We start from the raw sequence: 24,275 nt of genomic DNA, 5'->3' as shown, positions 1-24,275 counted from the left end.
CAAATTCTTTTGCACCTTCGGTAAGGTATAGAATACAGGAATACATGGAAATTCTTGAACCAAATACTTCCTCAGCTCATCACTGACCACCCCTAGTGCCTGGTACCGGGACAATATCTCTGAAATCAAACTGCTATTTCATTGGTGGGATCCCTTGTAAGCGGTACGTATGTATGTTCGTCATTCAGTTGAGACATAATTTCCTGTATATAATATTCCTTATCCAAAATAACTAGTGCCCCTCCTTTTTCAGACAGTTTATATATCACAGTTTGATCATTCATCAAGGTATTCAATGATTCCCGTTCCACCCTGGTCATATTATTATTATACCTCATAGCTCTCAGTCCCTTGGGGTCATACATCAAATGGTTAATATCCTTAGAAATAAAGTTGATTACTTTCTCAACAGGGTGTGATGAGGTAGGAGGTAAATAGCGACTTTTTTTGTATAGCCCAAACTGCTTCGATGTAAGGCCCTGTACCCCTGGGGTCTCCGTCATATCCTTATCATTAAACTGGACTTTCAGCCTTAATAGTCTGTATAATCGCTGTAAGTCAATGTCCAGTGAAAATGTATCTAGCTTAGTAGGACAGAAAGAAAGACCTTTTTGTAGAATCCGATTCAGACAGTACCTTGTTGGAGATATTAATTACTAACGATGCTGCTTCTTGTTCTTTAGCCTGTCTGCCGTCTGAGCCTGTCGTGTCCTGACTGCAGCTGCGATGTTCACCTCTGTGTCGCATCTTTCGCACTCCCCGCTGCTTGATAGAGCGCTGTCCTACCCTAAAAAAGAAGAGGAAGAAGAACCGGATACCTCTGTTGCCCCGTGTGATGCACCCTCAGTAGTGGTATATCTGCCTCTATCTCCGCGTGGCTCACCCATCTGGCGTCCTAGTTTAATGTATACATAGCTCACATTAGTATAACAGTGCCTTTCTGTCTGACATCAGCTACTGCAATATGCAATGCAACATAAAGTTAAATTACAAAAAAAATCAAAGCAATGATTACACACTGAGGTTGGTGGTCAAAATATTGTTTAGTTTTCATTCAGGGTTAATTCATGCTTTATATGTGTTTATGTGTGAAAGAGCAGGACTCTGCACAAAACAGTGTGCTTACTAGGAAAATGACAATATCCAAAGTTTTCACTGCTTGTTTAGTACAGAGATGTGCTTCAAGACATGTTTAAGGGAGTGAGCAGCAGGTGTGCTTCGAATGAGTAGGAGCTGCACAGCAGAGCTGCCCTGTATTTGTTTTTTCACCAGCTGAACTTTCAGAGATCTGGGGGTCTGATAAAAAGTTGGGGATTTTTGCTGGTGGGAGTTTTCCCAGAGACCAAGCCTGGTTAGTATTTTGGGGTACCGACTGCTAAAGCAGCTGAAGTAAGCTTTTTATGTTATTGCTGGACTTTCTGTTGCTGACTGAAGCTGTACTTTCTGTTGCCATTTGATTGCAACTGGAAACCTTTTGTTTAAACTAACTGTTTTCCTTTTACCTTGGAGTGCCCTGCACTTATGCTGAAAACCGCGTGGTGATCTCCCTAAACTTCACAACTGGTGCTTGAATGCGGGCAGGCACTACCGAAAGGAAAAAATTAAAGGAAAAAATGAAGGGAAATTTTTTTTTTCTGAAAACTGACATTTAAAGAGACAGTAAACTATTTTTGCTAAAGATGGAGGAACTGTTGCATCAACTTGCTCGAGCTACAGTCCAGCTTCAGCAGAGCATGGTTGTGCAGCAGCAGGCTACAAACACTCTGCAAAACACTCCGCAAAATACTCAGATTCTGCTCAGCAAAAGATCCTGGAGGCCCAGCTATCTGCCATGGTGACAGCACTCCACAGATGCTCAGTTATTTGCTTTGCGAGAGTCTGTAACTTTACAAGCAACTGCCTTACAAGAGACTACAATTACCCAAGCCAAGTTGTTGGCTGAGGCTGTACAGCAGTATTTTTCCAGGACGGAGTCCGTTACCGTGGGCCATGGTAACCAGGTTGACTCCCACTGATGATGTTGAGGCCTTTCTTGCCACGTTTGAGAGGACTGCTGAACGAGAAGGGTGACCCAGCGGTAAATGGGCTGGCCTAATAGATCCATTTCTGTCTGGTGATCCACAGAAGGCGTATTATGATCTCAACCAAGATGACGCCTGAATTACGATCAACTGAAAGCAGAGATCCTGGCCCGCCAAGGGGTAACCATAGCAGTCAGAGCCCAGCGGGTGCACCTGTGGAAATATCAAATCAATCTACCACCTAGGTCACAGATGCACAACCTTATCCATTTGGTCACCAAGTGGCTGCAACCTGAGGCTCTGATTGGAACCCAGATGGTGGAGCGGGTCATGACGGATCACTATCTTTGGTCCCTCCAGGTTAACCTACAGCGTTGGGTGAGTCATGGGGGCCCCAAAACCGCGAAGCAGCTGGTCGAGATGGTTGAGATGTATACAGCCACCGAGGAACTACTGGCTCCCACTAGTCGGCGACAGTTCACCATCTCCTGGATAGAGAACTGGCTACAAAGAGTGTGGTAAATGGAACATTTTCTAAATGGACCAGTGTTGTTAGTGGAGTACCGCAGGGCTCTGTACTAGGTCCCTTGCTTTTCAACTTGTTTATTAATGACCTGGAGGTGGGCATTGAAAGTACTGTTTCTATTTTTGCAGATGATACTAAATTGCGCAGAACTATAGGCTCCATTCAGGATGCTGCTTCTTTGCTGAGTGATTTGTCTAAGTTGAGAAACTGGGCAACAAACTGGAAAATAGGATTCTATGTTGAAAAATAATATAAATGCAAGTTATACACTAAATGGCAGTGTGTTGGGAGTTTCCTTAAATGAGAAGGATCTAGGGGTTTTTGTAGATAACACATTGTCTAATTCTGTGCAGTGTCATTCTGTGGCTACTAAAGCAAATAAAGTTCTGTCTTGTATAAAAAAGGGCATTAACTCAAGGGATGAAAACAGAAAGCAGTGCTGGAGGTGTCAAGCCTGGGGCCAAACTAGAGCACAGTGCCAATTGAAGGAGGAGCCCATGGAGTGTGGGGCTCTCCAGCAACTGTCCTGTTATGCCCACAAAGTTTACACTGCATGCCCTGACTTAGTTGAGGGGCAGTTCGAGTGTACTGTCTACATCAATCAAGTCCCAGTCAAGGCTCTCCCTTAACGGAGCTTGCGACCGCCTTCCCCTTCTGCCTATAAAAGAATGAGCGCAGGCGCAGTGACGCTGCGCAGTTATACTTACGTCAACCCGGAAAAAACCTCAGAGTCTTCATGCTCCTGGGTCCTGTCGGTTCCTGATCCCTGCCGGTCCTGGTTTCGGTCCAGTCTGGGCTTCCCTGCATCAGCGGAACAGTTCCTTCCTGCCTGAATCGAGGGTTTCCGTATCCAGCTGCACAGCTCCAGTTCCTAGGAGGTGACTCCCTAGGAACAGCCCTGCACTTTGTCTCCTGTCATGAGTGAGTTAAAAGAATTACTCAAGCTTGTATTATTTTCTGACTGAGCTCTATACTGCTCAAGAAGTTTCCTGCAGTACTAATTAACCCTTTGAAGCTGAATTCAAGCACATTATAATTTCTTAATCAAAAACGGTGGTGTTAACACTTGCCTCTCTACACTGCCTGGTTTACTTTATCAAAGACTGTGCGGTTAACCCTTGCCTCTCTACACTGCTTGACTTACTTAAAGGAAAACTATACCCCCCCAAACAATGTAGGTCTCTATAAAAAGATATTGCATAAAACAGCTCATATTTAAAATCATGCTTCATGTAAATAAACCATTTTCATAATAATATACTTTTCTAGTAGTATGTGCCATTGGGTAATCATAAATAGAAAATTGCCATTTAAAAAAATAAGGGCCGCCCCCTGGGATCGTAGGATTCACTGTACTCACAAACATACCAACAAACCATACATGTTAGGTCACATGAGCCAATTAACAGACAGAGTTTTGTCTTTTGCTTCAACACTTCTTCCTGTTACAGTTAGAGTTGTAGTATTTCTGGTCAGGTGATCTCTGAGACAGCACAGCACACCATCACGAAATGGTGGCTCAAGGCAAGAGATGTAAAAGGGCAATATTTACTTAAATATATATTCCAGTTTGGTAATATTCTTTAATATGCCACTTAATATGATATGAACTATCTGTTGCTTAAGTGTTCATTTTGGGGGTATAGTTTTCCTTTAACAAAAGACTGTGCTGTTAACACTTGCCTCTCTGCACTGCCTGGCTTACTCTGCTATAGACTGTGTCATGAATCCCTGTTTTCCTTAATTTCCTGTTATCTGCTGGGATTGACGATATTCTATCCTACCTGAGTGAGTGGGGGAAAACAGATCTCGGTTTCCCATGTTCGGGAAAGGAATACACGCCTGTGTTTCCAGTATTACTTAACTTAAGGGAATGGTCTTTTCTGCTCAGCTGTAAGGAGTTACGCCATCTCTTTCCTGAGGAGGTTCATCCTGTGCCAGATCCTTTCCTCTAAATTCCTGTGGGAAGGTTTCATCATTAAAGTCTACTTGACTCCAATAAGAACATTTCCCGCTACAGGTTTACATTCCTGAAAGTTCCTGCTAATCTCCTTTCCTCGTGCGGGATTGTCTTCCTGAGAATTACAGAGATTGTTCCTCTACATGGACCTGGAAATTAAGAGATTTAATTAATTTTCAAGTGTAAACCTTTTTCTTGACACTAGAACCTTTTGACACTAGGGCCTATTTAAACCTTCCTTCAAGGTCAGGACTTTGCTCAGACATCTTCTTGGCTATTCCTATCTAAGATTTTTGGAAAACTTATTTTGTTTATTGATTTTGGACATCCCTTCGGACTACGCTTGCTGATCTCCCTTCCTGTTGTGACGCTCTGAACTTCTCTGCCTTCCTGGTTTGACCTTGCCCATTCCTGACTATGCTGATTTCTGTCTTCCCTGACTCGGCCCGTCTAACCATTCCACTTCTTCACTCCAGAGAGCCAGACATTGAGGTCATCATCACTGCTTATTTCGGCCCTCATACCTTCCCCTACCAGTTTCTCCTCTGTGCATACTGGAGGACACACTGTGTGGGGTACTGTAACAGTGGCCTTCCTTCAGCTAATTTGTTCCAGACTCTGGTAAGCCTGATATGATGATACACCACCAATGAAACAGATGATGCAGGCACAGACCCAAATAATTCAAGGCTTACAAGGGCAGATGCAAGAGCTACAAAACCAAGTGGCGATTTTCCAGGGGCAACTTTTTCAAGTAGCCACTCAAGCCCAGGAACAGGAGGCAAAGGCCGCACGATTACCATTACCTGAACGCTTTGATGGGGATCGACTTAAGTTCAGAGGATTCTTAAATCAATGCCAAATGCAGTTCCATTTTACACAGCTGTGGAGATCTGCGCTCAGCCCAATATTGTTTAATTTGGAGAATGCATCTATCCTTTCATATGGATGTGACAATCATCCAAGGTAATCTGCACAGTCGATCAGCGAAAGGAGAGCACTTCAGATGCAGATTTACTGCTAAAACGTCTTTATTTATTAACTGCAAGACAGTTAATAAATAAAGAAGTTTTAGCAGTAAATCTGCATCTGAAGTGCTCTCCTTTCGATGATCAACTGTGCAGTTCCATTTTACTCCGTATCGTTACCCCACAGATACCGCTAAAGTAGGAATAATTGTTTGAAGGGTGGACAATCTATCTCAATTCCTGAGTGCTATGAAACTGATGTTCGATGACCCGAATCGCAGTATGAGACTGCTTTACTACATCTTCGCCAAGGTAAAAGGTCGGTAACAGAATATGCAGCTGAATTCCGGAAATGGATTCAGGATGTCGATTGGAATGAAGGAGCAAACATTGTCCATTTCCATCGAGGTCTGGCTGACTATATTAAGGATGAGTTTGTAAGGTGTGAGACACCAGTTACTTTGGCAGAGCTGATCACCTTAAGTGTCCAGATCGATAGAAGGTTCCAAGAAAGAAGGGCGGAAAGACAGGGACTGCCACCGTCATATGTACCTTCGCCCTCACAGTCTTCATCGACAGAAGAATCTATGTAAGTTGATCTTGTACATGGAGCCTTGTCTATGGAAGAAAAACAGCACAGGAGAAAATTAGGGATATGTCTTTACTGCGGAGGCTCTGGTCATTTTGCTGCAGTTTGCCCTCTGAAAAAGAAACCTGCATACAATAAAAAAGTCAAGCATATTTGAAGAGTCAGACTCTCTTTATTTCTGTGTTATCTGGTGACTCTAACAATTTTCCAGGGCATTTAACCTGTCAAGTCATGTTAATACATGGAAATATGAGTATTCCAGTGACGGCCATGACAGACTCTGGTGCGGGGGGAGTTTTATTGATTTTCATTTGATCCAAAAGTACCAACTATCATATAAAGGATTGTAAGAACCCCTTTTCATGAAGACAGTTGATGGGTCACCCCTTAGTTCAGATTTCCATGTTACTTTGAATGTCAAATTAGTCTTCTAGCCATTCCTTCTCCTCATTTCCCAGTCATTTTGGGATTATCCTGGTTGATGTCCTATAACCCAAACAATAGATTAGAAAACGCTGACAATGACTTTTCCTGAAGAAAGAAGTTTTTCTTTTCCGTCTAGAGGAATTTCCGCCTTATTTTGTCCTTTTACCATTGCTGCCACACTTCCAGGTCCATATAAGGAGTTCGAAGATCTGTGCCACAAGAGGAATGCAGATTGTCTGCCACCACACAGACCTTATGACTGTCCCATTGATTTCGTGGCAGGGGCTCCAATTCCTTTTGGAAGGATTTATTCATTGTCTGGACCTGAATTTCAGGTTTTGAAAGATTATATTGAGGAAAATTTTTTTTGTAAAGAAAAAGGATTGTACCTTACGCCCATGTATCGATTATTGGGAACTTAATCTGGTTACAGTCAAGAACAGGTATCCTTTACCTTTAATTCCAGAACTTCTAGATTTTCACCAAATTCACCAAATTGGACTTGCGAGGTGCCTATAATTTGGTATGTGTTCGCTCTGGTGATGAATGAAAGACAGCTTTTCTCACATGGTACGGACATTATGAATACAGAGTAATGCTGTTTGTTGCGCCTGCAACTTTTCAACATCTAATTAATGACATCTTGAGGAAATTTCTGGACGTTTTTGTCGTAGCATATTTGGACGACATATTCATTTTTTCCTTACAGGAACATCGTACTCAAGTTCGCCAGGTGTTACTTAAGTTACATTTTTTATACATCACACCAAAAAAATGTCAGTTTGAATGTTCAAAGATCAAGTTCCTAGGATACATTGTGTCATCTACAGGTATCGAGATGGATCCAGAGAAAATTAAAGCTATTTTAACCCAGCCTTCTCCTACAACCTTGAAAGAGGTACAGCGTTTTTTGGGTTTTGCCATTTTTATAGACGCTTCATTAAGGGATTTTCCATAATAGTACGTCCTATAACTCTACTCACGAAGAAAGGCAGATTCCCTGAATGGTCTTCCACTGCAGAGCAAACTTTTTCTTTTTTGAAATCCTCTTTTACTTCAGCGGCAATCTTAATCCATCCTGATGTTCTCAAACCATTCTTTATTGAAGTGGACGCTTCAGAGACGGCGTTTGGGGGAGTACTATAGCAAAGAATGGGTCTGGAAAGTAGGATGCACCCCTGTGCATATTTTTCTCGGCGATTGTCTTCAACGGAACAAAATTACGATGTCGGTAATAGAAAACTCTTGGCAATTAAAGAAGCATTTTCTAAATGGAGGCATTACTTGGAAGGTGCTGTCTACCTGATAACAGTATTTACAGATCATAGAAATTTAGAATTTATCAAGAAGACAAAGAGACTTTCACTGAGACAGGTTCGTTGGGCATTATTTTTTACAAAATGTAATTTCCAGATCACATTCAAGCCAGGATTTAAGAACTCTAGAGCAGATGCCTTATGTAGGCTATTTTCAGACAACCAAAGAGAGGATGACTTTGAAGCTACCATTATTCCTCCTCAAAAGATCTTCGATCACATAGGGAGCATTACAATTAATGAGAAGATTTAGAAGGCTTATGATCAGGATATTCAACTTACCGAACTTATAGTTTCAAAAGAAGTTATATATTCCACTCAGGGCCGGATTTACATAGTGGGCGCCCCTAGGCCCACTGCCGTTCATCGCCCCTCTCCCCTCCAGGGGGACAGGAGCAATGGGGATTGGCGCATGGGAAATTTAAAAAATGGTTGTATCTCCAGCGCATCCCCAGTGTTTTTGAACCAATGTGGGTGTGGTTGGGCAGCATGCCGCCCCCCTAAAATCCTGCCACCCTAGGCCCTAGGTGGCCTTTCCACAAATCTGGGCCTGATTCCACTGTCTCTGCGAGTTGAGATCCTTAAGTCTGTTCATGATTCTCCAGTAGCTGGCCATCAAGGGCAATTTAGAACCCATGAACTGCTTCTTTGAAACTTTTGGTGGCCTTCCTGTCGGTCTGATGTACAGAAGTTTGTTTCCTCTTGCAGTAATTGTGCCCGAACCCAATTACCTTGTGCTTCCCGTGTTGGATTACTTAAGCCTCTACCAATTCCAACTCACCCATGGGGTTCAGTGGCAAGGGATTTCATTGTAGAACTCCCTGTATCCAGACAGATGACCACTATTTTTGTTTATGTGGATCGGTTCACGAAGATGGTGCATTTTATACCATGTCAAAACTACCCACGGCAGAAGAAACAGCATAAGCATTTTTGGCAAATATATTTAAATTGCATGATCTGCTGGACGAGTTTATATCAGACAGAGGATCGCAGTTTGCTTCAAAATTCTGGAAGACTTTATTTAAAGCGTTAGGGGTAAAAGTTAATCTTTCCAGCACTTTTCATCCCCAGAGTAGTGGTCAAGCGGAGCGCACAAATCAGTGTTTGGAACAGTATCTTCGTTGTTTCCTGAACTATCAGCAAGATGATAGGGTAGTTTTGTTACCTTTACCAGAATTTGTATATAATAATTCTTTTTCCAAGGCTATCTCAAACACTCCATTTTTCTTGAATTTCGGATATCATGAGCTGTCATTCCAGCTGTGGAATTACATCTTAAAAAGCTTCAATCAAATCATGAGAAACTGACAGAGGTTTTACGTGAGACGTTCTGCTCCCAGCTATCAGGTGGGGGATAAGGTTTATTTGTCAACACAGAATCTTTCATTACAATTATCTTCTGCAAAATTAGGCCCAAAGTTTATTGGACCTTTTGAAATCCTCAAGAAGATCAATCCTGTGGCTTTTCAATTAAAGCTTCCTAGATCCATGAAAATTCATCCAGTTTTTCATGTCTCTCTATTTAAACCTTTTGTGGAGAACTGCTTCAGAGAGAGAATCCAGAAACCACCTCAACCAATTCAGGTAGATGCACATGAAGAATTTGTGGTAGAACAGATTCTAGACTCTCGAGTATTTTATAGAATACTTCAGTATCTGGTCAGATGGGCAGGTTTTGGACCAGATGAGGATTCTTGGGAACCAGCAATAAATGTGCACGCTGACCATCTTATTAAGGAATTTCACAAAAGATTTCCAGATAACCCTGGTAAAATGAAGGAGCGCTTTTCTGTTTTTGAAAGGGGGGGTAGTGTAAGGCTCTGCAGCTCTGTAATGGAGCTTGTGGCCGCCTTCCCCTTCTGCCTATAAAAGAATGAGCACAGGCACAGTGACGCTGCACAGTTATACTTACGTCAACCCGGAAGAAACCTTGGTTCTGTCGGTTCCTGATCCCTGCCGGTCCTGGATTCAGTCCAGTCCTCCTCTATTGGGCTTCCATGCGTCAGCGGAACGGTTCCTACCTGCCTGATTTGAGGGTTTCAGTATCCAGCTGTCTCCTTCTACACTGCTCCAGTTCATAGGAGGTGGCTCCCTAGCAACAGCACTGCACTTTGTCTCCTGTTATGAGTGAGTTAAAATAATTACTCAAGCTTGTATTGTATTCTGCCTGAACTCAATACTGTTCAAGAAGTTTGCTGCAGTACTAATTAACCATTTTAGAAGCTGAATTCAAGCATATTATAATTTCTTAATCAAAGACTGTGCTGTTAACCCTTGCCTCTATACACTGCTTGACTTACTTTATCAAAGACTGTGCTGTTAACCCTTGCCTCTCTACACTGCTTGACTTACTTAACCAAAGACTGTGCTGTTAACACTTGCCTCTCTGCACTGCCTGGCTTACTCTGCTATAGACTGTGTCATGAATCCCTGTTTGCCTTAATTTCCTGTTATCTGCTGGGCTTGACAATATTCTATCCTACCTGAATGAGTGGAGGAAAACAGATCTCTGTTTCCCAAATTACACGCCTGTGTTACAGTTTTCCAGTATTACTTACCTTAAGGGAATGGTCTTTTCTGCTCAGCTGTAAGGAGTTACACCATCTCTTTCCTGAGGAGGTTCATCTGGTGCCGGATCCATTCGTCTAAATTTCTGTGGGAAGATTAAATACTACTTGACTCCAATAAGAACATTTCCCGCTACAGCTTTACTTTCCTGGAAGTTCCTGCTAATTTGAACCAGCGTCCAAGTCACTCCGGGTAGTTTGTTCCATGGAGATACCCGGTCTTACCCACTAGTCCCAGTGACCATCACTGTTGCCGGTGAATCTGTGGTGCATGAGGTGACAGTGGTGAGTAAACTACTACACCCTGTTATTGTCGGTCGTGACTTTGCAAAGTTCTGGGAATTATGTGAAAGTATGGAGAAGAAAACCACTGACTCGAGGGTGGGTGTGGGTTCCCAAAACCCAAAGGATGCTGAAAATGATATAATGCATGAATGTCAAAATTATATTGTGTCACAGCCCCAAACTCTGGAAAAGGGTGATAAAGTAATTGAGGATCCTGGTCAGAGGACCGAGCTGTCCTCTGAGGGGGGGGGGGATTTCTTCCCGTTACAGGTAATGCTTGGGGAGGATGATGAGGATGATTCATTAAACCCTGTATTTCCTGATCTGGATGTATCAAGGGGAGCCTTTAGCACTGCCCAGATGCAGGATCCTACCTTAGTTAATGCCAGAGAACAAGTGGTGGTGATAAATGGTGTTTCTTAAGAACCAGGTGCAGAGAAATTTGGGCCGCACTTCGCTGTAAATGGTGATCTGCTCTATAGAGACACCAAGGTCCGTGAGGAGGTGGTTGAGCAACTGTTAGTTCACCGGCCATACAGACGAATGGTACTTGACCTGGCGCATGATGATGCACTGGGTGGACACTTGGGGGCAGAGAAGATTGAAGCGAGAATCACAGACCAGTTTTACTGGCAAGGTTTAAAGTAAAAACCTACTGTTCATCCTATCCTACCTGCCTTTTAACAGCTCTGGCTTCTCATTTTCACTGCCCCTTGGTGACTTTACCCATTATTAAGGTACCATTCGAACGTGTAGCAACGGACTTGGTAGGTCCCCAGGTAAAATCTGCCCGAGGGCATCAGATACCCTGAAGCTATTCCATTAAGGAATGCCACATCTAAAGCCATTGCCAGGGAGCTGTGTCTGATGTTTTCAAGGACAGGGTTTTCCAAGGAGACACTCACTGACCAGGGTACCCCATTCATGTCATAGGTTATGGTAGGTGTGTGCAAATTGTTCGAGTTAAAACAGTTACGTACGTCTGTCTACCATCCTCAAACAGACGGCTTGGTTGAACGTTTTAATAAGACCTTAAAAACAATGCTTAAGAGGGTGGTACAAAAAGATGGGGATGGATTGGGATTGTTTATTACATGCTCTTTTATTTGCAATTCGTAAGGTGCCTCAGGCATCCACAGGGTTCTCCCCCTTTGAGTTAGTGTACGGGTGCAGGCCCCTGGGACTGCTTGATATTGTAAAGGAGGCTTGGGAGAGTGAAGCTGCTTACCACAAAAGTGTTTTGGAGTATATCTCTCAATTGACTTAAAGGATCACAGGAGTGATGCCACTGGTTAAGGAACATTTGCAAAGTGCCCAAGAGGCTCAGCGCCGGGTATACAACTGGTCTGCTAAGGTGAGGCAATTCCAGGTGGGAGATAGAGTGGCAGTGCTGATCCCCACTGTAGAGAGCAAATTATTGGCCAGATGGCAGGGCCCATTTGAAATTGTAGAAAAAGTGGGCAAGGTGAACTATAAGGTTTACCAACCTGGTAAGAGAAAGCCCTACCAAATCTATCACATAAAGGTAAAATACAAATAAAGTTGTATAAATTGCCCACAAAATGGAGAGATACTTACAGGATTCCTTGCTCTATGCGTTTTCCCCCTTTCTGTAATCCAAGACAGTAACAATTTTTGTAAGGTGCAAAGAAAATAAAATCCTCCCCTCTATCCAGATCTCTTCTAATAAGGCTTGCACATCCTCAGTAAAAATTTGGCAAGCCCTGCGCATGTACAGTATCCTTATCTTCCCCCATGTGAGCGGCGATACTGCGGTCAAGAGGTACAAGGCAACGCCATCATTTGACTAAATTCAGTGCATGCGCAGTTCACACAGGGATACACAGGACATGATGCGCACTCAACATGCGGCGCAGTTTAGGAACAGCAGAAACTTCCACGGGACAGTGTGAGTGAAGGAGAACTAATTGGGCAGCGAAAGTAATGCGGTTCAGGAGGGGAGCACCCAAGCAACATTTAAAGAAAGGTTTAAAAAAATACCTTTCCTTCTCCTTTAAAGCCTTGGAGGGATAGAGAACCAGGTTCGGCACTGGCTAGTGGGAAACTGGGAGTCTCAGGTTGGTGCTGATAGTGTCCCGGTGGCAACAGCATTATCAAAAGCCCAGACCCAGCAAGGGAGATTCTACAGAGAAACAAAGATATTTTCTCTGATTTGCCTGGAATCACTAATGTTATAGGGCATGATGTAATTACAGAGCCAGGAGTAAAGTTGTGTCTCAAATCTTACCTGTCACGATCGCCGCCCGGAGCAGGTCCTGGAGCTCCGGGCGGCGCGTCCCTCCCTGCCGGCGTCGCTCCCAAAATGGCGGCGCCCATGGCCGCCACGTGGGTAGCGGCGCCGGCGCGATGACGTCAGCGCGTCGACGTCGGCGCAAGGACGCCGATGACGTCAGAATGCCGCCAAATTCAAATATAAAAGCCTTACTAAGACGCCAGAATGGCGCCCAAGTATAGGAATCATTTCCTGGGTTCCCTGTGAGCTTCTATAGCTATATCCTGTTCCTGATTGTTATTTTGACCCTTTGCCTGGACTTTGGACTTTGTTGTTATCTGCCTGCCTGTGAACTCTTGCCTGGATCCTGACTACCCCTTTGATTAACCCTTCGGACACCGCGACCTTGCACCCTCAAGAGGGCTTCCTCCTCGATCCTGACTACCTCCCTGGAGGGAGCTCCCGGCTCCCTGACATTATACTTGGGCCATGGATCCTACTGAGGAAGCTACGCCTGATGTCGGACGAGCGCTCCGCGGACTGGCATCCCGCATGCAGGAATATGAAGCCCAGCAGTACCACATAGGACAGGCACTCGATACCCTTCTCTCCCGAGTGCCTCCAGCGCCTCCTGCTTCCCAAGCGGCTGCAAATCCTCCCATGGCGGACGTCTCGTCTAGCACAGGTTTCTCGTCTGGTGAGCCTCGTATTCCGCCTCCTCCTCGCTTCAGTGGGGACCCACAGGCCTGCAGAGGTTTCGCTACACAGTGCCAGATCCAGTTCGAGTTTCAACCCTCGCACTTCCCCAATGAACGTTCCAAGGTGGGGTATGTGATGTCTCGTTTGGTGGGCAAACCGCTTGAGTGGGCAACATCTCTTTGGGAGAAGAATTCCTGTTGTTTTGGGTCTCCCTTGGCTGCGCCTGCATAACCCCACCATTGATTGGTCCGCAGGACAGATTTCCCGTTGGAGCCCATTTTGCCAGCAGCACTGTCTTCCTGCTGAACCCCTCCAGAGGGTGAATATCTCTATGTCTGATCTGAAGACTCTACCCTCCTTCTACAGGGAATTCTCTGATGTATTCTGTAAGAAATCCGCAGAATTCCTTCCTCCACATCTCCAGCGGGGGTTTATCCATCCCTCTACTTCTCCTGCCGGGGCAGGTTTCTTCTTTGTGGAAAAGAAGGATGGAGGCCTACGTCCTTGCATTGACTACCGGGGCCTTAATAAAATCACTGTTAAAAATCGGTACCCCTTACCTTTGATTGCTGAACTCTTTGACCAATTGAAAGGGGCTAAAATTTTCACTAAGTTAGATCTCCGTGGGGCGTACAACCTCATCCGCATCCGTGAAGGGGATGAATGGAAAACGGCATTCAACACTCGGGATGGGCACTATGAATATCTCGTGATGCCCTTTGGCCTCTGTAATGCCCCCGCTGTCTTTCAGGAGCTCGTGAATGACATTTTCCGGGATCTCTTGGGAAAGTCTGTGGTCGTGTACCTGGATGACATCCTAATCTTCTCGAAAGACCTCGAATCTCACCGCTCCCAGGTGAAAGAAGTACTCTCTCGTTTGAGGAAGAACTCTCTCTTCGCCAAGTTGGAGAAATGTGTCTTTGAAGTGTCTAAGATTCCTTTTTGGGTTATATCATCTCCCCAGAAGGTTTCGAGATGGATCCCGTTAAGGTGTCAGCAATCCAAGAATGGCCCCTTCCCTTGAGCACCAAGGCTATACAAAGGTTCATCGGATTTGCCAACTACTACCGGCAATTCATCAGGGGGTTTTCTTCCCGCATTGCACCTATCCTTACTCTCATCCGAAAAGGGGGCAATCCCAGGTCCTGGCCTCCAGTTGCCGTAGAAGCTTTTCAGTCCCTAAAAGACGCATTTTCTTCTGCCCCAGTCCTCCGTCATCCGGATCCTAAGTTGCCCTTTTGCATTGAGGTGGATGCATCTGAGGTAGGTGCAGGGGCTATCCTATCCCAGAGACATTCTACCGATGGGAAATTGCACCCCTGTGCCTTTTTCTCCAGAAAGTTTTCTCCTGCAGAACAGAATTACGATGTAGGAAATCGAGAACTCCTGGCTGTCAAACTTGCTCTCGAAGAGTGGCGTCACCTCCTAGAGGGTTCTTCAATTCCGGTCACAATTTACACTGATCATAAGAACTTGGAGTTCATACATTCTCTCAAGAGACTGAATCCTCGTCAGGCCAGATGGGCTCTGTTCTTCTCCCGCTTCAACTTTGTCTTGACCTTTCGTCCTGGCTCCAAAAATCGGAAAGCCGACGCTCTGTCTCGAAGTTTCACTCCGGTGGATCGTACTCCTGAAAGACAAGAGCCTATTATTCCTCCTGTCAAGATCATCGCTTCACTGTACCCTCAGTTTGCTGATCAAATCCTGGCTGGTCAATCTTCTGCCCCTCCTGATACCCCCATCGGATTGGCTTTTGTACCTCCTGAGCTTCGTCTGCCTATTCTGCAACAGACTCATAGTTCCAAACAAGCGGGACATCCTGGTCCTGTTAAAACTCTTGAACTTTTACGGCGTCTTGTCTGGTGGCCGACAATCCGTAAAGATGTCAAAGACTTTGTTTCTGCCTGTACTGTTTGTGCCACTTCCAAGTCCAGCCATTCTCACCCCAGTGGGTTACTACAGCCGTTGCTTGTTCCCTCTCGTCCTTGGATGCATTTGGCAATGGACTTCATTGTTGAACTTCCTCCCTCCTGTGGGAACACCGTGATTTGGGTTGTCATTGACCGCTTCAGCAAGATGGCCCACTTCATCCCTCTATGGAAGCTTCCATCTGCAGTGGAGTTGTCACAGTTGTTCATCCAGTTCATTTTTCGCCTGCATGGCTTCCCAACTGAGATCGTTTCTGACAGAGGGTCTCAATTCACGGCTAAATTCTGGCGTTCCCTGTGCAAAGATCTAGGTATTAATCTTCAGTTCTCCTCAGCTTATCATCCCCAGACTAATGGAGCGGCTGAGCGAGTGAACCAAGCCTTGGAACAGTTCTTGAGGAACCACGTTTCCCTTTGTCAAGATGATTGGTCTGATCTCCTCCCATGGGCGGAATTTGCTCATAACAATGCCTGCCACACTTCCACTGGAAGGTCTCCATTTATGTCGGTGTATGGTCAACACCCTCAAGCCTTCCCACAAGACTTTGTGTTGTCTGATGTTCCGGCCGTGGATGACCATGCAGCCCACATGTCTGCTGTTTGGGCTGCAACCAAGTCAAACCTGGAGAAGAGTGCTCTGGTTCATAAGACGTTTGCAGATCGTAGATGTAGACCCTCTCCTCCCTACAAGGTCGGTGATAAAGTCTGGTTGTCTTCCAGGAACATTCGGTTGAAGGTACCATCTCCTAAGTTGGGTCCGAGGTTCGTAGGTCCATTTTCCATCTCGGAGGTGATCAATCCTGTGGCTGTCAGACTTCAGCTTCCCCAAATTTTCCAAATTCAAATATAAAAGCCTTACTAAGACGTCAGAATGGCGCCAAATTCAAATATAAAAGCCTTACTAAGAAGCCAGAATGGCGCCCAAGTATAGGAATCATTTCCTGGGTTCCCTGTGAGCTTCTATAGCTATATCCTGTTCCTGATTGTTATTTTGACCCTTTGCCTGGACTTTGGACTTTGTTGTTATCTGCCTGCCTGTGAACTCTTGCCTGGATCCTGACTACCCCTTTGATTAACCCTTCGGACACCGCGACCTTGCACCCTCAAGAGGGCTTCCTCCTCGATCCTGACTACCTCCCTGGAGGGAGCTCCTGGCTCCCTGACATTACCGCATTCCAGAGGCTTGCTGGAAGGCTGTCTCAGAGGAGGTAAGAAAATGCTTGAGTTAGGAGATATTGAAGAGTCACAGAGTGAATGGTAAAGCCTCATTGTGTTGGTACCCAAGCCCAACGGTACTCTGCGATTCTGTAATGATTTCAGAAGACTCAATGAAATTTCCAAATTTAATGCCTATCCCACATGCCCGGGTAGACAAACTTATAGAGAGGTTAGGTCCTGCCCATTATATTACCACTTTGGACCTCACCAAGGGGTACTGGCAAATACCCCTAACCCAGGCAGCGAAAACAGAAGAGAAAACAGTATTCTCCACTCCAGATGGCCATTTTCAATATAAGAGAATGCCCTTTGGTTTACAAACTGCCCCAGCTACATTTCAAAGGGCAATGGACAAACTTTTGAGGCCCCATCAGAGGTACACGTCCGTTTACCTGGATATCATTGTCATCTTTAGTAGGGACTGGGACCATTTGCCTAAAGTCCAGGCGGTTCTTGACTTCATGAGACAGGGTGGATTCATAGTGAATCCCGAAAAGTGTGCCGTAGGGATGGAAAAGGCAAGATACCTTGGGTACATTGTAAAACCCCAGCTAAATAAGGTAGATGCTGTGTAGAACTGGCCCCGCACTAAAACAAAGAAACAGGTTCGAGCATTCCTGGGATTGATTGAGTACTACCATAGGTTTGTCCCCAATTTTGCCACAGTAGCAACCCCATTGACTGACCTGACCAAAGTTCGGAAGTCAGTCATGATTGAGTGGAACACATATGCTGAAAAGGCATTCCTATAGCTCAAGTCCGCTCTTTGTCACCACCCCATCTTGGTGGCGCCAGATTTCTGAAAGGAGTTTATTGTTCAGACAGATGCTTCAGACGTAGGTCTGGGAGCTGTCCTATCACAGGTCATTAATGGGGAAGAGCATCCCATAGTGTTTCTCAGTAGAAAGCTGACTGCAGCTGAGAAAAACTATGCAATAGTTGAGCGAGAATGTCTAGCCATTAAGTGGGCCTTGGACTCGCTTCGGAGGTTTCTACAGATCTTTGATCATGCCCCTCTCACCTGGATGAAGCAGAAAAAAGGAGCAAATGCCAGGGTAACCCGATGGTTCCCGGCACTCCAGGAATTAAATTATACAGTAGAGCACAGACCCGGGAAACAGCATATGAATGTGGATGCTCTGTCCGATTGTCTAGGCTGTACTAGTGCCTCCACCTCCCCTGGGTTGAGGCAGAGGGGGGGTATATGTACAAGCCGGAGGGATATGTAGTGGATGGCAGATATGTATCCCCTGTTTTAAGGTTCTGAGCCATCCAGTTAAGAGTAGTCCCTTTAAGAAACACCAGAGGGTTAAGCAGCCAGGGCGTGGGCTGGACAGCCAATAGGTGTTTAAGGGAGTGAACAGCAGGTGTGCAGGGAGTGAGTAGGAGCTGCATAGGAGAGCTGCCCTGTATTTGTTTTTTCACTGGCTGAACTTTCAGAGACCTGGGGGTCTGATAGCAAGTTGGGGATTTTTGCCGGTGGGAGTTTTCCCAGAGACCAAGCCTGGTCAATCTTTTGGGGTACTGACTGCTAAAGCGGCTGAAGTAAGCTTTTTCTGTTATTACTGGACTTTCTGTTGCTGACTGAAGCTGTACTTTCTGTTTTCCTTTCACCTTGGAGTGGCCTGCATTTATGTTGAAAATCCCATGGTGATCCCCTTCACAGGACACGATGCATCACTAGATCAATTTCAGGTACTGCAGGTTAGATGCCCAAGAAAAGGGGGTAACAGGGACTGTATGTGTAAAATAATTTAATTTATATATGGAGGCACCCCATGGTTTAAATGAACAAATTCAGTGCCATATGTTCTTATGAATATAGTTGTGGCAGATAAAACACAGGTATATTAAGTAAATGTTCCCCTCTATATTGCTCTATGGGGAGCCCTCTGTCTGGTGAGTATTGGCTTAATGTACCCAATTATATTATAGGTCAGGCATATGTATGTGCAGTATCTATTGTTTTTATTGATCTGTAATTGCCCGTTATATACACGTTACTATGACAACACATCTATTTGAGTAAAATAATCTCTCACTTTTGAGGGAGAAACACATTGAAATCGGATTGAATTTGTAATCTGACAACACTTGCCCCTTAGCACTATGGTCTCTGCATTTATGGCAATGATAGTTACATAAGAAAAAAAATTCTAACTTGAAATGTTGTGTTAAAAGTAGCACCATTTAACACTTTAATTTACATTTTTTTAAGATAACACCGTTCTTTAGGCCTTAATGCATTCCTTGCTAAACATAGAGTGGTGTATGTTTCACACAGCAGACCCCACAAAAGTAGACTGTCGCAGGGTCTGCTTTATGTTTTGTTGGCCCTGATAAAACAGTACAAAGCCATATATTATACACTGAACAATCTTATATATAGTTTTTATATGATTAGAAAACATCAATTTACTAGTGAAATTTTTTTAGTGAAAAAATTATTCTTTTGAGCACCAATAATTAATGTTCGGTTGTTGCTGTTGTTACCTTTATATTTTACTACATGGACTGAAATTAGCTCTGCCTGCATAATGTAGGTACTGGTATAACACTGTTATGTTTCTGAAAATAAAGACCCAATACCTTGCATAATCCTGACACCTTCTGGAAAATAATTGGAATTGCAAGATTGTACTTAATTATTGCTTGAGATCTATTTGTTGAGGTTAGGTACAAACATTCAAATGTGGATTTTTTTTTTTAAAGTTTTTATTTTTAACAGTTTTAACAACAATAGACAGAGAAGGAAATAGAAGAAAAAAAAAAAAAAAAACGTGAGGCAAAGGCAATCAATACGGCTATACAGGATTTAAAACTTTTTCAGACTACTGTAAATTCAACCAGGTACCCCATATGGCATCAAATTTTTCTGGGCACCCTCTGGCTAAGTATGTCAATTTCTCATTTGGAAGATTGTCATTTACCAGCTTTTGCCAATATTGCAACGAGGGGGGGTCTAAAGACTTCCAGTGCATAAGAATGGCTTTCTTGGCGTAATAGAGGAGTTGTAGGTAGCAGAGTCTGGAGTAGGAGCGAAGTGGAATATCACCAGACAGTCCTAGTAGACAGAGTTCCGGGGAAATGTGGATTTTAACCCACAAACACCTCACAGTATATAGGGGCCCTGTCTGCTAGGGAGTGCAGGAAGCTCAGTAGTGGAGAGAGGTTAGAGGGCCAACATAATGAGAAGCAAGAGCATATTCATACAGGTCCAAATCAGGACAGGCAACAGGGTTCAGATAGAGTTTCAGGTCAAAGTTAGGAGGTAAAGAGCAAATAGTTCAAAGAGTAAAACTAGGACCACAAAGTAACTTGATAGTCAAGCAACTATTGTATTTTTATGGGGTTTGGAAGGTCTTATAAGGAATAGAATACTTTGCAAATCACAGAACTCTGAGTGTGTGCCAACATTGTTTTATGCATAATAGATATTCTAAAATGCAAATAATCTAATTACCTACTATAGGAGGATAGCAGAAACCTATACTCTGACATGGCAATTGAGGTGATCTTCTTTTGGTAAAACATTTAACTAATAATAATGATAAATTACAAAGAGTGGTGGTAAATGGAACATTTTCTAACTGGAACGGTGTTGTTAGTGGAGTACCACAGGGATCTGCCGTTTGCCCTTTGCCTTTTAGTTTGTTTATTTGACTACATTTCAAAACTGGGATGCCAACTGGCAAACAAAGTTCACTGTTTATAAGTGTAAGGTTTCAAATTATGCTTAATTAATAGACATAATCATACTCATCTCCACTATCCCTCCAAAACAAAGATTGTCCCTTTATATTTACTGATAAATAATGTGACCCATCAGCCATATTTCAGCAATTCCAATGACATTATAGTTTTCTTATTTCACTATCTTTTCAGTGCCAATAGCTTTCTATTTTACAGGCCAAGTTTCCAGCATTAGTAAACATACAGTACATTTAAAACCACTACCAGTCTTTACGTTTTGCCTACTATGTCTAGAACATTAACTAAGCTACAGTATCTTGCAAAGTTATATGGAACGCATTTTAGGACATCATCAGGAGAAAGAAGTAAAGAAGAAGTATGCAGACCCGTCTCTTTTTCAACTCACATATCCGAAGAAACTGCAGTCACGCCTCCGTGCTGTCCACATTTGCTGTTGCAATCTCCCCCCTCAGGGTCGGACTGGACACGGGGGGCGGCCCACCGGGTAACTATACTCCGGCCCCCCCGCGCGCATGCGCAATCGTCTGGCCGCTCGCCAGCGCGCATGCGCGAATGTCTCGGCGCACGCTGGTGTGCGCGCAAATGCCGGTGCGCATGCGCAAACACCGACACGCATGCGATACCGGCAAACAGATTAATTTTTATTTGGGGGCCCAGACATCGGCGGAGGGGGGCCAGAATATTGGGGGAGGGGGGCTGGGCCGGCGGGGGCCCATGAAGCCCGGGGCCCACCGGGTTTTTTCCTGGTTTCCCGCCGGCCCAGTCCGACACTGTCCCCCCTTGTGGCTCAGACCTCCCTCCTCGGTCTTCAGCCCTACCTGCTCAGCCCTCATTACAAAAGCCCTCCCTCCTCAGCTCTCATCCCTCTCTCCTCAACTCTCAGAGGGAGGGCTGATGAATAGTGATGGGCGAATTTATTCGCCAGGCGCGAATTCGCGCTATTCGTCGCCGGCGAAAATTTGCGAAACGCCGGCGAAAATTTGCGGCAAAAATTCGGACGCCGGCGTCAAAAACGGGCGCCGGCATCAAAAACGAGACGCCGGCGCAGTTTCGCAGATTTTTAAACGTTTTGTGAATTTCGCGCGAAATTCGCGAATTTTTCAGCGAAGCGGCGCAAATTCGCCCATCACTACTGATGAAGGAGGGCTGTCGAGGGAGAGCTGAGGAAGGAGGGATTTTGTAATGAGGGCTGAGGAGGGAGGTCTGTTCTCCTGATGATGTCCTAAAATGTGTTCTGTACAGTTACTCGCTGCCCCCCCCATGCCTATTTTAAAGTCTTCTCCAAACAATGCTCCTGCAATATCAACCGCTGTCCCTGGTAACTTATGTGCTGCTGCCGCATGAGACTTGTTTCTCAAACTACCTGATGGCAACAGTAGTGGCCCTGGCACTTGCTCTTCAGCTCCAACATTCATTGTACTGCCTCAATTTATTGAGGGGCAATGGTATACAAGATGCACAAGGGAGGAAGAGTATTACAAGGCACTGGTCGGAGACACGGGTTAATTGAGAACTTAAGCTTAACTAAAGTAGCTAGAAGTAGCTAGAAATGTTGTACATGATGTTTTGTGCTTCTGTACCAGCCCAAGTCAACCACAGCCCTTTAGCAGAAAAGATCTGTGTCTCCAAAAATGCCCCAGTAGCTCCCCATCTTATTTTCTGCTGATTCACTGCACATGCTCTGTGCTGCTGTCACTTACTGAGCTTAGGGACCCACTCACAATATACAGTACACATAGAATAGAAATGTAACAATATAAGGCTGATTAGTAATTACTACATGGCAACACAGAAACCAGTGCAACTAGCATCAGAATTTAGTAATCAGCCCTGTAGCATTATAGATAAACCTCATTTTCTTCTTGATAATTTGTGGTGACCCTCAGAGCAGCCATCAGGGGGGGCACAAGGGGTACAAGTGTACCGGGCCTGAAGGGGGGCCCAGTAGTGCTGAACTTTTCGAAAAAGAACGCCCCCCCTTGACAGCTCCGAAGCTGTGCTGCCCTTCCGAAGTCCCTAACAGCCGAAATGCGGAAGTGCAGAAAAGCCGAACACCTGAAGCCCCAAATCGGTGAAAAGACCAGAAGCAACGAAAACAGGCAAAAATGAAGTCCTGAAGCTATTTTTTTTTTAATCCCCTGGCCACCAATTTATTATTTTAATACTCTATAGGCCCCTGTCACCAATGTTTTTTATAACTTGTAAGGGGGCCTTGGCACCAATGTTTTTTTAAAACAACTTTTATAGGGGACCCTGGTGCCAATGTTTTTTTTTTAACTTTTAGGGGGACCTGATCACCAATTATTTATTTTAACTTGTAGGGGGGCCCAGGCCACCAATTTAAAAAAAAAACTTTTATGGGGGGCCCTGGAACCCCCGTTTTCTTTAACTTATAAGGGGCCCTGACCATCAATAGCTTTTTATAACGTGTGTGGGGGGTTACCTTTTTTAGCACTGATGTCTGTGTGGTCTTTTAACTGTGGTGTGGGCTGGGGTCTGGGGTGGGGCTTGGGGGCCAGGGTGTGCAGGGCCCCATGATTTTTAATGGCGGCTCTGATGACCCCCGAAGCTTAGCTTATCAACAGCTGCTCAGAGCCCACTGAGCATGTGAGTGTCAGACACTTTCCAAGATGGTGACCCCCTGTGACAAGTTTGAAGTCCTGGATCATTGCTGCTATTGACAAGCTGAAACTTTAGACTGGTACAATAAGTTCTACATATAAAATATGGCATTTTTAGCCACATTTGTTTTTAGGGTTTAGTTCAGCAAATAATGCAAAGGATAAATTAACTAATTTACCCTTTGCATTATTAGCTTTTTTTAAACTGCCAAATGTGTACAAGGCCATTGGCTCTAGTGTAGAAGGGACAGAGTTTTTAAAAGACAAAATTTTTTATTGAGGCACACAGGGCACTTTGTACAGGTGAAATAACCAGAAGCACTCTATTATTATTATTAATATTATTATATAAATGAGAAGGCAAACAAAAGAAAGCAACAGGAAGAGGTAACAAATGAGAGATGACAAAAGAGAAAAACAAAAGAGTTCCTCTTCAGGTAAAACATGGTCAATGAAAGAGAGAAGGACTGTGAACAATTTATTTTAAACATTAAACTACACATTGCCATTCATATAAATGTGGTGGTGGGTAACCACCTCCCCATATTTTATTAAACATCACACAGCCCACAGCTGTATATGTCTGTTTTTCACAAAAAAAAGATTGCCATATACAACATATATTCCAAATAACAAAAGTTGGGTGTTGAGTATCGATATATCATGTATATCTATAGTAAAAAATACGTGAGCTGAGAGTATGGCTTTATTCCTCCCAGCAAAACAAAAGCCTGGGTACTTGGCAGCAGGTAGACAGGCTACATTTAATTCAGTCTCTCAGAGCCCTTCTCTTGGCTGTCTTGTCAGCCATAACTGATTATTTCAGAAGGAAGGTGGTGTAATAAATTATTTTTTCATTCTTTTAACATTCTAGGAGAAAATCTAAGCTGCAGAGAAGATTTCACAGTGTGCCTGTGTGCCAGTGTACCTTTAAATGGTACTCTAAAAACGTATATGCTTAATATGCGTAACTATGTGCATTTTCTTGATATAATATAGGAGACTGAGTCGCATGGCCCATTATGTAGTAAACAGGTTGCAAGTGACATAGTATATGGTAGTAAAATGTTTTAGCAAAATTAATATGAACAAATCTCCAGAGGCTGATGTAAGACAACTCATAAGTAATTAGACATCTTAGTTCAGTTTTAGATACTCTTGTTAGGAGATTACATTCAAGATTATGTTCTGGAGAATAGGA

At 44.1% G+C, this 24,275-nt stretch overlaps 1 protein-coding gene across 1 annotated transcript in view; it reads left to right on the top strand.

The window, feature by feature from the left end:
• The first annotated feature begins 18,148 nt into the window (after positions 1-18,148).
• Positions 18,149-24,275, top strand: part of csrp1.L (cysteine and glycine rich protein 1 L homeolog) — a 30,866-nt gene continuing 24,739 nt past the window's right edge. The window contains exon 1 of the mRNA XM_018245198.2: positions 18,149-18,284. The gene's annotated coding sequence lies outside the window, so the exon portion shown is untranslated. The remainder of the gene's footprint in view (positions 18,285-24,275) is intronic.

The sequence above is a fragment of the Xenopus laevis genome, chromosome 2L, assembly GCF_017654675.1.
Source record: "Xenopus laevis strain J_2021 chromosome 2L, Xenopus_laevis_v10.1, whole genome shotgun sequence".
NCBI lineage: Eukaryota > Metazoa > Chordata > Amphibia > Anura > Pipidae > Xenopus > Xenopus laevis.
The sequence above is the reverse complement of the archived record's forward strand: the minus strand, read 5'-3'. Positions and strand labels throughout refer to the sequence as shown.